The 15,003-nt window shown below is 37.7% G+C and overlaps 1 long non-coding RNA gene across 1 annotated transcript in view; it reads right to left on the bottom strand.

Annotated features, from left to right (window-relative positions):
• Positions 1-15,003, bottom strand: part of LOC138404748 (uncharacterized) — a 102,801-nt gene that overhangs the window by 37,853 nt on the left and 49,945 nt on the right. The gene's annotated exons all lie outside the window — the stretch shown is intronic.

The raw sequence follows: 15,003 nt of genomic DNA, 5'->3' as shown, positions 1-15,003 counted from the left end.
AAAATATGTAAAATATAGAGCTACCTACATAGAAGCACGCGCACCGAGATTTAATTTATTTAAATTCTTTACGGATTTAAAACGCACCGCAACTCGCCGCATCAGTGTACGCTCTCAGAGTAAAGCGTGTCAGCCAATCAGAGGTGATAGTGATACATTGTACCTACTGTGAGATGGTGCTAGGCCTGCAGTTTACAAATAACAGTAGAATTTTTCGTGGTCACATTTCTTGATGCCAGACAAAACACTATGTGATAGACAAAATATACATTAGAGCTGCCAATATACTCAAGTATTGTTTATTTATGACGAACCTTTCAAAATGGTTTGCTGATTTTTGTGGTGAACTAAAAGTTTACAGGAAAATTCTACAAACTCTTAACGTGTTTTGATCCACTAAAACAATCGATAAAAACTGTTACCACAATGATAAAGGCTATTGACGTAGTTTTGTAAACGACTTATAACAGTTGTGTGTTCTAATGGAATCCTGAGCTACCTTCAAATAGGAAGATAAGTCAAAGAAAGTCAAACTCAAATGATTTATTCAGACTAAGTAACATGCATCGGCATAGGAATACACCTTCTTTGGTAACATGTTACTAATACTGGTTGTCAAAATTGTTGATTTGTAAAAGATAAAATAGTGGTGATAATTATTAATTACGTAAACTTACAACTAAAGCTACGAGTGTTCCAAACGCGCCCAAGTCTGAGAAGAGCCCACAACAAACTCAGCTGGGTATTCTTTTTATTATCACCACTTTACAAAATCACTTATACTTATTAGAACTATCACAAAGCTGTTAAAGCAACTCATTCCAAAGCTTTCTTATCGTTTAAATAAGCCTTTACATTGTAATAGGATTTTTCAATAAGTTTACGTTTTATGAAAACTTTGAACTTGTTGAGAGACATCGCCAATATGTCTTCTGGAAGCTTATTATAAAAACGTATAGAATTACCAACAAATGAATTGCTAACTTTACTTAGCCTAGAGGCGGGCATTACAAGTTTATTTTTATTTCTAGTATTTACATTATGACAGACCAGTGGTCCAAATACTCGCCGCTCTTAATTCCGCTGATGATTCCGCTGCATATAAAATATGTATCGTGTTTGCAGTTGTTATACGCTAACGCGATCGATTGACTTCCCGGTGCAAATTGATTTCACATCGAAGTTTCTATCGTGCTGCTGTTTGATTTGATTATGCAATATTTACGTTTATATTATTTACTTAGATAACCTAGATGACTACCTAGTACAATGATTATTTCCGCTTGGAGAACCTCGTGTTATCAAACAATGGCGTAGCATATTATTATACCCAAAGAGTAGGTAGGTATATACAAATCTCTTTCCGTGACTTTATCTTGTGGCGTCTTATTTCTCAAAAGCCAAAAGCGGTTAACTGCAAAAGGTAGGTTAGTAGTATTTGAGTTATTTCCAAAAACATGGGAAGAAAATTCCCACTTTTTTCGCAATAAGTAGCTCATTTATATACTGATTTTGCAGTTAGAAATAGGAAGTTTTTTTGCAATTTGGAGCACCAGAAATGAAACTCTAACCCTCTAGCAAATAAACCTGGAATAGCGGTGGAATAGTTATACTCTGCTTGGTCTTTCTCTGTCATCAGTAATTTGGCATTTGAAGGAAAAAGACAAAACAGAGTATAACTATTCCACCGCTATTCCAGGTTTATTTGTTAGAGGGTACAGCTTTAAGCTGGAGTTAAAAGCATTTTAAAAGTAATTTCAAGGAAGCCAATGTCCGAATATGTGAATGATGTTAATACTTTGCTTACAGAGCAATAAAACTGAACGCAACATTAAAATACGTAATCGGTCTAGTCGAGCTCCATGCCTTACGGTTTGTTTATTATTACTAAGTAATTATAAAACGACCACGACCACGTAATCTATCAATCAGCATTGGAGAAAGACATTTGGTTAAATTAATAGATATTTGCCGTCATACATTTTTAGGATAGCTGTGATAGCCTAGTGGTTAGGACATCCGCCTTCTAATAGGTGGTCGAGGGTTCGATCCCGGGCACGCACCTCTAAGGAAAACATCGTGAGGAAACCTGCATGCCTGAGAGTTCTCAAAGGTGTGTAAAGTCTACCAATCCGCACATGGCCAGCGTGATAGACTATGGCCATCTCACTCAGAGAGGAGATCCGTGCTTTGTAGTGAGCCGGCTATGGGTTGATCATGATGATGATGATTTTTAGTATCGCATTCGCATGTCTATTTCCAGAAACTAGAGTGACTTGGACTTTAGAGACTGCTTTTAAACCGGGGCATGCTTCCTGTCGCTCTTTCACTCTGCTTCTTTCTAATCTTTATCTATCAGATAGATAGGTAGTGTACTGTGTACATCATCATTTTTAGAATATTAACTACTGCCGTGTGTCCACCCCTTTATAAAATATCCTAAAGCACTCAAAAAATCTCCCTAATGGTAGGTACCTATTTAGGTACTTTGTGTAAATAAACCTAACAAATTGGTTATTAAATCCAAAATCATTATTTTGCAAACGGAACTATAAACAAAGAAAGACATGAAATGAAAGCTACCTACTCAGAATTTGTGCTAAGTAACAATATATCTAGACTACCTTTTGTACGTAGAATGTTTAGTAACTAGGTCACATTTCTGACCACTTTTACACTTTAATCTGTACTGACGTCTCCGCAAATAGGACATGCGTCGAGTTATTGCTTCTATTTTCTCCCCGATGCAATTCCAGAGACGTAACATATAAATAATCGTAATACATAGCTATCGCACTTGTATTATATTGTGTCTTATCCAATATCTAATGTATAAGTCCTACAAATTGCTATTGTGGAACCATGTCTCATTAACATCGAAAGGACGTCATTTTGACGTCAGCCGAAATAAAAATATACCATCAGCTCGAAACTTCAGTCTAGTGCTGACGTCACTAAAATGGCGGCCACGTGCATTAGCAATTTGCGGGACTATAGTTACCTACAATAATTATATTTCTATCAAGAATGAATCCTTTGTAATTTATTGTACTTAATTGGTTTGTTAAAGACACCGCCGAATACTGAAACAGAACTTAAAACACTTAGGACTAGGAGCATTCCAAAGTGTTCTCTTCGTTTTGTCTCTAACGCTTCTGTAAAGTAAATATGTTAACGTTAATGCAAAAGTTTAAGTCGGCCAAAACGAACTACATCGATAGAAAAGTATAGTAAGAAGGACAAGTAGCAAGTAGGTATAAGTAGGTAAGTACATAAGCTAAGGTTGGATCATAGAGATAGTTGGATAGTAAGTATCTAACAATACTAAGTTGTCAGGTCACACTAATAGATTGAGCTTTTAATCTCGTGTTGCACCGGAGCTGTATCTATGTCGTGACATATTCGTGGTTTATGCCAGGAGCATATCAGATCGGGAGGCGGACGACTAGCGGCAGCCGCGCTACCTGTCACAGACACTTGTCCTTCCCTTGTACCGGACCTATTGTTCTGTACACATCTGTCCCGCTGAAAAATTTGCTCTATACAGGGTGCTAGAAATTTAAAAAAAAAATCTGTATCTGAAATTGGACCCACCGTTTTCCTTGCCCTTGTGAAAATGGATGAAATCCATTATAGTTCGACCTTCAAGAAGTGACCTAAGGCCTCGAACCTAAAAGCTCAATTACCTAATCGTGAAACAAGATATCAAACAGCACTTTTTTTAAATTTCTGATGCAGTCTTAGATGGAAGCGGGCTAACCTGGAAGGGGTGTGGGGTATCAGAATCAAAAAACATAATAAGTTTTATTCAGAGGTTACAATTTCCACGAAACCAGGGTGTTTAAATTAAAGAGATAGGCACGGAGGCACGCAGGTTTTCTCACGATGTTTCCCTTCACCGATAGAGCAAGGTGATACTTAATTGTTTAAAACGCACATATCTCCTAAAAGTTAGAAATGCGTGCCCGGAATCGAACCTCCGACCTTCCGAAAAGAACTACTAGGCTTGCATGGGTAAAAATGTAGATCGATAGGTAAAAAAGAAAAACTGAGAGTGACTTTTTAAACACTCTGTATTTAATTTCTTTGGCAGCGTCGTCGTCAAGTGTATTTTCATGTGGGCCGCGTGGGCCGCCATCGCCATGCTGATCTGAGGCAGGTGACTGGGCGTCGATTTTTATTGCGCACTATATTACCAGATATGTTTCCTATTGTTTTATTGACTTGTTTTATGTGAATGTTGACGTAGACTTTTTTTTTATTCTATTCCTGTGTCTACTAGCTGATGCCCGCAAATTCATCCACCTGGAATTTATGTATACCTATATTGTCTATGCTTTCTGTTTTTTACTTTGGATTGTAAAGGATCCAGGATAAAAAGTTGCTCATTGAGCCGTTCTATTATATAATATAGAGTTCTATAGAGTAGACGTAACTAACCGTGTCCAAAAACTTCCTTCTTCTTCTTCTAGTGCCTCTCCATTACTGAAGGTCAGCAGTCAGTTTTTTAAACTTCTCCCTGTCCATGGCTAGGCGGAATAGTTCTCCGACTGTTTTAATGCCAGTCCACTCCCTGATGTTACGTAGCCATGACTTCTTTCTTCTTCCTACCCCTCTTTTCCCAGCTCAAAGACTTCCACTGACCTATTAATTCCCAGAGAGTTTTTCAGAAATATTTACTGTATTTTTTAATAAAAAGCCGACAAAGTGCGAGTCAGACTCGCGCACCGGGGATTCCGTACTGTCGTATTTTTTCGACATTTTGCACGATAAATCAAAAACTATGATTCATAAAAATAAATGAAAATCTGTTTTAGAATATAGGTAGGTATAGGTAAAGCCCTTTCATATAATACCACACTTGGTATACTTAGTAATCTTACTTTGAAAGTTGAAAATACTAAGTAATTATATTTGTTCATGAACACATTTTAATATTTTTTTGTGATGTAATCACAAATTCATGGTTTTCGGATTTATTCCTTTACTTGTACTATTATAAGACCATCGATGTATGAGACCTACCTACCTACCAAATTTCATGATTCTAGGTCAACGGGAACTGGGAAATACCCTACAGGTTTTCTTGACAGACACGACGGACAGACAGACAACGAAGTGATTCTATAAGAGTTCCTTTTATCCTTTTGAGGTACGGAACCCTAAAAACAGACATACATTATCGAATTATTTATCGTATTATGTAGACTTATATAGATAGTAGGTTGCTATCACAGAGACTACAATAAACAGCTAGAGGCCATCCTACGCGGAAATTCCTATTTCTATCAGGCTATAATTTTATAGCAACTATGTAGCTACTATATTGGTAAGTACCTACCTATATTTATGGGAGCGAATGATTCCTACATTGTACCTATGCAGTAGGGTTTATTGACTATAAAAACAAATTCTTATCCAGGAAGCCTCCTCATCTTGCTTTCCACTAAGCATGATTGCCAACAAGCGCAAGTCAGTCTTGGCCTGACTCTCACCACCACTGACATGCCTGAGATGTCACTAGACTGGATCACACCATCTCTAAGCATTACAGAACATGTAATAAGAATTAAGATCCCTGACAATGCTATACGAAACTCAATGTGCATTAGCTACAATCAACTATCAAAACGAATCCCATCTCACCGCGCAATGTAATGGTATTCCGTATGAAGCTTGCCAAACAATGAGCGCCAAATAAAAGCTTACGCTGATCCGACATTGGCACGAATCAAAAGCCACGTTCACGGTACATTGAATGTTACATACGACCAAGACTATATTTAATCCATAACGAGTGATCACTACGTCACTTACGCTGTCTTGATGTCTATCGATTTCGAGGTTAGTGCAACATTTAGATCCACACGCGTACTGAATGCTTATAGCTCGTCGGAGATAGTATATTGATGACAGGTGCTATTAGATACGTAATTTCAAGGTCTAAGGAACTTGGACGAAAATAATATTTCTATGAAGCGTTAAGGGTGCTACACACCATATCCATAGCGACTTTATGTTACGCGTGAGGTGGGTTATCTATCCTTCGGTAAGCCGCCTAGTAGCAAATACTTGCGTATTCATTATCAACCGATAGGCGTCCACAGCTAGACATAGGTCCCTTGTAGGGACTTCCATACGCCACGGTTTTGCGCTGCCTGAATCCAGAGACTCCCTGCGACTTGTCTGATGTTGTCTGTCCACCTAGTGGGGGCTCTTGCAAGCTGCGCTTGCTTTCCGGTGCGAGGTCTGCACCATTCTATCATTAGGACGCTATCCATTGGTTTTTCGAATTATGTGCCCTGATCATTGCTTCTTCAGCTTTGCCGGCCGTTGAGCTATGTCGGTTACTCTGGATCTCCTAGGGATCTCCTCATTTCTGATTTGATTGCGTAGAGAAACTCACAAGTATTCAGAGCGCTTGATATTCCCAACGTCTCCCAAATTCCTTCAAAAGATTGCTGGCGGATCCAGTCCACATATGTATGCCCTATGGGATGGTGGTACCTACCTACAATGGTACATATAGTAGTTGTACGATTATGATCCAGCCACGCTAATGACAACTAAATATCCAGCACAGGCGACACTGCCAGCACCCGCTACCAAGGACGCGGTGCCGGCGTCACCGCACCCGATCTATTTCGGCACCGGCTAGGCTATTCCTGAAAGCTTACATTGTTTTATTTTGAGCCACTGTCCACTGACAAGTACACGGCTATTAGCGGCCTAATGGCCATCAAGACTTCAGTCTTTCATCTTGAAGAATCGTTTTTTAACTAACTGCGCGACATCAAAAGGTTTTGTTTTACATTTCAGAGACTTCATTTTTAGGGTTTTGTACCTCAAAAGGAAAAAAGTAACCCTTATAGGATCACTTTGTTGTCTGTGTGTCTGTCAAAAAACCTACAGGGTACTTCCCGTTGACCTAGAATCATGAAATTTGGTAGGTAGATAGATCTTATAGCACATATAAGGTGAAAAACCTTAAAACCGAGAATTTGTGGTTACATCATAAAAAATTAAAATGTGTTCATGAACAAATACTTAATTATTATTTTCAACTTTCAAGGTAAGATAACTATATCAATTTGTGTATCATTATTATGAAAGGACTTTACCGACTTTAACTGTACATTCTAAAACAGATTTTTATTTATTTTTAGGCATAATAGTTTTTGATATATCGAGTAAATTTTTTTTATTCGACGCTAAACTATCATGAATGTCAGCAAGCGACTGACTTCTACTAATAGGTAAAACGCTGTATTAGTAGAGTCAGTATATAGTCAGTAGAGTTCTCAAAATATATATACAGTGTGCGACAGGTCGAGATGGCAATTGGGGTAGGGAACGCCCCGCACACCCGCACAGCTCTTGCGGTACCCCGGTGCGTCTGCCCGCCTCATACCCCGATTACCATCTCAACCTATCGCGTATACACTATAATGTAAGTGTAACATCTTATTACAAACAAATCGGAGATTCCAGTGCAAACTGGTTCCGCTGGGAGTAAGCATCTGTATCCGCAAATTAACCAAACATGTGCACATTATGTTTTGTATAAAATGAAATGTGGCAATTTTATGGAGTATTTTAATTTTATGTATGCCGTACAACGTAGTTTTCGCAACCATACTTAGTTTTAAAAATTTCAAGTTTGCATTCTTTCTTTATTTATCAGATAAGTCGACACCTTAGAGTACCCTAGTAAATTACTAAAAAATTAAATCGTGTTCCAAGACTGGAATGGTCTTTCCACTGTTTTTAGGGTTCCGTACCTCAAAAGAGAAAAAGGAAACCTTATAGTATAACTTTTAATAATTTTAAGTAAGAGGTACATTTTATATTTAGCAAAGTTGCTGGGCGTACAAAAACAGCTACATAGTTTTCTCGGTGCACCGATAAACAAATTGGCAAACTAATAACGATGAGTGAAAGAAGATATATCGAGACAAGGCATTGTTACCCAGATATAAACGCCTGTGACAATGAGTAATGCGGGAATGCATCTGCGCCGGTCGGCAGCACTGCGTGGCCGCCGCGGCATCAATCATCAACGACACCGAGGAAGGCCCTGCTCCGGCTTTTTTTATACACTAGCGACTTACTACTTGGTAATGACACACTTTGTACACTGATACATTCTTAGCCTATTTTTTTAGGGTTCCGTACCTCAAAAGGAGATACGCAACCCTTATAGAATCACTTTGTTGTCTGTCTGTCTGTCGGTCTGTCAAGAAACCTACAGGGTACCTACTTCCCGTGGATTTAGAATCATGAAATTTGGTAGGTAGGTAGGTCTTATAGCAGACATAAGGGGAAAAATCTGAAAACCGTGAATTTAGGGTTACATCGCACAAAAAAAAATTAAATTAAGGTCATGAACTATATGTTTGATTTTAAAAGTAAGATAACTAGATCAAGTGGGGTATCATATGAAAGTTCTTTACCCTGTGTATTGTAAATAGATTTTTATTCATTTTTATGCATCATAGTTTTTGAGTTATTGTGCAAAATGACGATAAAATACGACTGTAGTACAGAACCCTCGGTGTGCGAGCCTGACTCACAGTTTGCCGGTTTTTTAAATAATGTAGGTATAGGTAGGCGTTACTCAACTACCCAAAGAAAGTACTGAGTATCCCTACCGAACCACGAGGTAGAGGAAGACCCCTCAGCCACATGATGGCACCATGTTGAGAGGGACGTTAAGGTGCTTTTTAAAATCTCGCCAATGACAATCCAGGACAGAAAATTTGACGTACAAGGCGACCCAACCCCAAATGAAATGGGGCAAGGGTAAGAGAAAGAAGAAGATATAGGCTTGCGCTTGACTGTCTGTCTGTTTGTCTATCTGTCTGTCTGTCCGTCCGTCCGTAAATTCTGTAAATGCATGCAAACAAAACCATTGATTAGTACATTCATAAGAACAAAATCAGCAGCACTGTATTTATTCAGATTCATTTATTTTATTTTTACAATTAATTATATTCTAACTGTGTTTTGAAACTATATGGTCGCTTGATTGCTCGTCCAAATCGCTCTCAACCCGTTTAGCAGAGGTAATGAAGGTAATAAATCCCCCATTGAGAGTACATGAAGTATTTATAGTTTGTGGCGGTCACCTAAGACCTTGGCGCTATGTGCCAGCTCGAAAGAGTTTTAAGAACACACAACGCGTAACGAATGAGATGATGCTCGCGACTTCGTCCACGGATTTTGGTTTGCAACCCTTTGATTACCCGGAATAAAAGATAACTAGTGTCGTCTTCAAGGTCTTCAACTACTTATATCCAATATCCATACACCCCGTTGCACTGTTGCGGCGCGATTGAAGAATAAACCACTAAACAAACACATTATAGTTTTAGTAGGATACAATTAAGAGGAACTACATTTGTTTGGAAAGCGCTTGGGAGCACGCTAGGAAACTCTCGACTGCATGAAGCAGGTCAGACTACAGAAAAAAAGGCTGACGCGACGGCGCGCGACTGAGGCAACATGACTCCTTCACATGCTCTGCAGTATTCATAGTTTTTATATACCTAGTTGTAGATGCAGTCGCTCGTCGATACCGTCACGCGTTGTGTTTGTTTCAGGCTTGGATTGGTCGCTAGTGTGTAAATAAATTAACGAACACATTCACGATCGTCAGCAATAACAATTTACGTCTCTATGGTAGTGTGCACAAAAGTGTCATTTACGTATTTAATGCTTTCATTAGTATGTTAAGAGGTTACGATTGCATGCACATAAGAGATTTTAGGTCGGATGCAAACTATCGACTGTTTACCTGCTCTCCTGAAAAGGAACTTTTAAGCACTCGTTCGTACAATGACAACGACGAGGCTACGGTTTAAGTCACGGAACTGAGTGACCTGTACTATACAACTTAAATAACACATTATTGCATCGCACGAGCACAGAGTAGCTCGAGCGCTAAACCTGACTTGCTCACGAGCATCATATACGATACTAGTGGCTTAATCAACTGTTAAGTCTATTAATGCACGCCGTTTTCATAGCTTATGTTATGTGACTTAAACCTGTGTAACGCTTATTCGTGAATAGTACGCTTTTTTACGGTGTAAAGTCACGGATAAGCTTAACTTATTTGCAGGTTTAGGTTACGCAATGCTTTAAAGTAATTTTCGTAGCAGGCCTACGAAAACCTTTCTGTTTGCAGAATGCAGACTGTCTAGTGTCGTCATATATTATGTTCGTGGCAACCCTTAGCTCAACATTTCGTGGCAATCAGAAATCATGTGCACGACATGAACAAATCCAGATGTCAGTGAAATTGGAGTCGATAATGCTGCAGCGTGGGCTGAGCAAACAATCTAGTGTAATTAAAATTTCTTCGAAATATTTTTAACGACCTTCCGTTTAATTTTAGTTCTTGAGCAACTTATTACTATTTTGCGATCTACGCTTTTTTACTAAAGATTTGTTCGACCGTGCTAGCTTTACCTAGTTTTGTATTAAATTCTAGATCTGGATAGAAATAACCCAGGTCAGTAGGTACGTCGGATTCTGTTAAGGTACATCGTCATTCAATCGCTACGGTGCAGTGTTCTCTCAAGTCTCGATAGTTCAATTTTGATTCTAGGTTTTAGAAAAACACGCTCGACGAGCAAGCTTGCTCGATTTTGCATCCACATTTCCGAACTTTCTTTAATAAACACAAAAACATCCTTAATATTCATTAGAATATAGTCATAGTTTCATGGTTTTTTTTATTCCCAACCCACTGGATGTATTTACGGTATGATTTATTATATCACTCGTAAAGATGCGGTACAAATCCATACTAATATTATAAATGCGAAAGTGTGCCCATCTGTCTGTCTGCTAGCTTTTCACGGCCCAACCGTTTAACCGATTTTGAAATTTGGTAAAGAGGTACCTTACATCCAGGGGACGGGATTTAAGCTACCTCTCTACTATACCATACTATATTTTTATTAGTGAAAATCTTGTACAAATTCCGTGCACGGCGCATAGAATGAGGCGTAACATAGATAAGTAGGTAAGTTGGCTGCATAACAGCTAGACTAAAAAAAAATGACTAAAAAAACCATGTGAATGCCTTCTAGTTATTGAGTTCCTTGACTTATAACTTCAGAGGCGCGTTGGAAACTTTTAGATACTTTCTGTTAGTCATTAGCCGGTCAGTATTTCAGTAACGCAATAGCTTTATAAAGATTAGGCGGATTAGAAAATGTACCTATTAATAAGCATGCTTATATAATTTGTTACAGAATTGTCTTTTATCACTGTCAGTATGTGTGCGCCCACAACAAGTGTCTACGTCTGTGAAACTGTTTAAACTTTAGCAGTTCCTTAATAAATCTTTTCTGAAATGTTGTGTCGCTAATTTTCAACAGTTTCTCGTCTGAAATTCTAATTAACGCGACAAGTCAAGATGGCAATCGGGGTATGAGGCGGGGCGTCCCCACCCCGATTGCTATCTCGACATGACGCGTTATATAAGTCTCTTTACAGAAAATTCAATTCTCTTACAAAGATACATTTTCACAGACATATTTTCATCTTACTACTTTTTGAGAAAAACGTTTTAGAAAGGCACTATAACTCCTATAGTACAGTTTTCACTTTTTTGGGAGCTAGAGGCCAAATTAATAATTCTTGCAACTAAATAGATATCAAATTATTATTTACTAGCTGATGCCCGCGACTTCGTTTGCGTGGATTTAGGTTTTTAAAAATAAAATGTAGCCTATGACACTCTCCAGGTCTTTGACTACCTATACCCATGCAAAAAATCACATCAATCCGTTTGCTCCGTTGCGACGTGATTGAAGAACAAACCAACATACCAATAAACCAACAAACAAACACACTTTCGCATTTATAATAAGGATACTGATTATATTTTTTGATTGTATTCTGATTTTGTCTGCGGCAGTGACGTCCGCATTGTCGTGAACTGTGATGGAGTTGTATTTTCGGTAAATGTGAAATCAATAACTTACCGGTAAGTATACCTACTCTACAGTCTACCTTCCACGAGATAATCAAACTCTACACTTTTTTATTGTTAATCAAAGAACAGAAAATAACGAAGCCACAGGAAACTCTAGTAGCATAACGCAGATAAAACTCAACATTATTTATTCCAAATCGACTGTGAGGTGATTTATAAACTGTTTAAATAAATAAGTCGGGTCCATGGCTGAAGCGTTTAATGATAATTTTGATTTATTAGAACATTGATCCTCGTAAAAGATTTCAGTGTTATGAACGCACTTGTCTAAATCTTAAGATATTTTTGAGTTGTTACAGCATTGATCTTGATGTAATCAATCTTCAGGGATTTGACCTGATTTATTTGTGGTACTACCACCATACAGCTCACAAGATAATAATATTATATGTGGCGTGGAAATACATTTGTAGGTACATTATCTATACCTAACGTCGGTGTAACTGTATAGAGTGTCAGGTTAACAACAATTTACTTAATATCTTGAATTGGATTATTCCGAACCAGCATGATTGATTTGAATTACTGTTCCAGACTTTAGACTGTACTTTGCAAAATTGACTTATAATAGCTTTGCAATAAGCTTTTTTTAATAATTAAGTTTAAAGTACTTACTTTAAGTAGTTGCTTCTTTTCTATTTAATTAAGTTTTATTGTAACGTTTTCAATAAAAATAAAAATTTGAAAAATAATAAAGTACAGTAGAAGAATAGAAATAAAGATCGCACTCTCGTTCAAAATGAAATAAAATAGATCTATCACATAAAACTTTTCGAAAAACTGATGTAAAATAATTATTATCTATTTATTAAATAACTATATGCTTTGAAGTTTATTTCAATAGCGATTTTACCAAGTAAAACCTCTTTATTACCCGGCGTGCAGTATGATAGTAGACTTCCGGCTTGCATTCCGGTGATTCGCTACGTGCTCGCTACAGATAGATGGATAAATAAAACGAGCCTCCATAGCTCAACGGTTAAAGAAGCGGACTGAAATCCGAAAGGTCGACGGTTCAAACACCACCGATGTAGCCCAGAATGAAATCTGGGCACCCTCCACTCCAATAGTTTAAATACATGCCTTTGAATAATATCAATCTCTGCTAATGATCTTCCTTCACAACTTTACGATGTAGGTACGTCGTCCGTCAGAGCTTTCTATTGCAGCTCGTTGGAAAATCTATTGTTTGAAAAGCTCTAGCTAAATTCGATCAATATACAACGATTTTAAATTTTATAAATTCTAGAACAGTCCAGTTTTAATGGAAAGATAAAACACCTAGGTATTTGAAATTTATTACCGATACTTATTAAAGTTATTATACCTTATTATAGTGCTTTATTAAAAACTAGATGATGCCCGCGACTTCGTCCACACAAGCCCGTACAAAACATTTAACATGATCATCACTTTGCAATTCTGTATTCTGAAGTCTACATTTCCTGAGTATGCTCTGTTGTTCTGTTACTCTGTAAAACGTGCGTCGAGTGTGTTTTGGAGGGTATGAGTGGTGTTGCGTTGTGGTGGTGCGTACCTACCTATTGCTTGCTTTTTCTGCATGCTTAGCACTTAGCAGTGGGAAGGCGGGCGGTGCATGTCGCATGCTGCATGTTGTACCATAACGATTTCTTTGTTTCAGCGGATTGTAGCAAATTAAGCTTGTGTTGATATTTGTGATATTATATAGAACAAAACAGGAAGAAAATAACAGTATGTCGCTTACCTTCGTCAGCCACTCGGAATTTTGGTATGGACAAGTGCCAGAGCTTCTTTTCAAATTAATTATTGTTTAACGCGTCTCTAAAGCATTCTATTATAACAACACTCAAGCCGTGAGTGGTAGCTATTTTTGGTTCCGCAAAAATTTACGATCGTTTGATTTGGCCTCTTAATATCAGACAAGACGTAACGAAATTATACCTATGTCAATCTCTTTAACGATTTCTTAAACGATTTATGTTCTTATACTTCACTGAAATTGTAGACAGATAGTTAAACAATCGTAAAGCATGTAAGGTATCAGGTATGTTCAGGAAATTGTACCCACCTATTTGGAACCATTAAAGACTAACATTAAACTTTGAAATGAATAAAAACGAATTTTTACACGTTTTCTAATAATAATGTATGTGCCCTGTGGCATTTCGCAATGTCGCACTATGTTACTTCGCGCGAATGGAACTTTACTATTCTTTGTGCTTTTAAATATCTAGCTAATTGGCTACTATCATGTGAGCGATCGCTTTTTAGTACCTGAAGCGGTTAATTTCTAGCAGCAGTAGCTCTCAAGCGACCATCCCGCATGCGTATCATTTCATAGTTGCCGTAGAGAAGATTGAGCTTCTTTTTCAGACGCCATGGCTAGTTCACTCTACCATGGTTGTCTAGCCGTCCTTGCTGGATACTTGAGTGATACTAGATATTGCCATATTACTCATAGTTTAAAGATTCTAAGTATAGAAGATCTCTGAAGACAAGATTAAAAAGTTTTTAACTAATTAAGCGTTTCATTAGTGTTATTTCATATAAATTGTGAACGCAATCCGTCATCCGGGTTTCATGTGCGGAAATGTAGTTTTCAGCTCGAAGCAAACCGTTTTAATAGCCAAGCCAACGAATAAAATTACGATTATTTTGTATAAGATATTCTAATATATCTTTATTGTAGGACACGATAGCCATAGAGCCGTAAGATTCGAATCGTCTCTTATTTACTTATTTATTTAGAAATTTTCTTAAAGTGTAGATAAGACAAGAATAAATTGTAAATAGTATGAGGATATTGTTTTATTATAATTTAGGTCTTCCTTAGGTATACAGTTGTATATATAAATTTGATTAAGGCACATAGCTCGGGGGACCGAAAAACGTTGGAGTACTAAGGTACTCGAATGGTGACCTCGCACAGGAATTGTTGGTAGACAGACGCTTAATTGGGTGGGCGTGTAGAAAGCAAACACATCCCTGTGTGTTCAGCAGTGAAAATTAGT

The sequence above is a fragment of the Maniola hyperantus genome, chromosome 3 (genome assembly GCF_902806685.2).
Source record: "Maniola hyperantus chromosome 3, iAphHyp1.2, whole genome shotgun sequence".
Classification (NCBI taxonomy): Eukaryota; Metazoa; Arthropoda; class Insecta; order Lepidoptera; family Nymphalidae; genus Maniola; species Maniola hyperantus.
The sequence above is the reverse complement of the archived record's forward strand: the minus strand, read 5'-3'. Positions and strand labels throughout refer to the sequence as shown.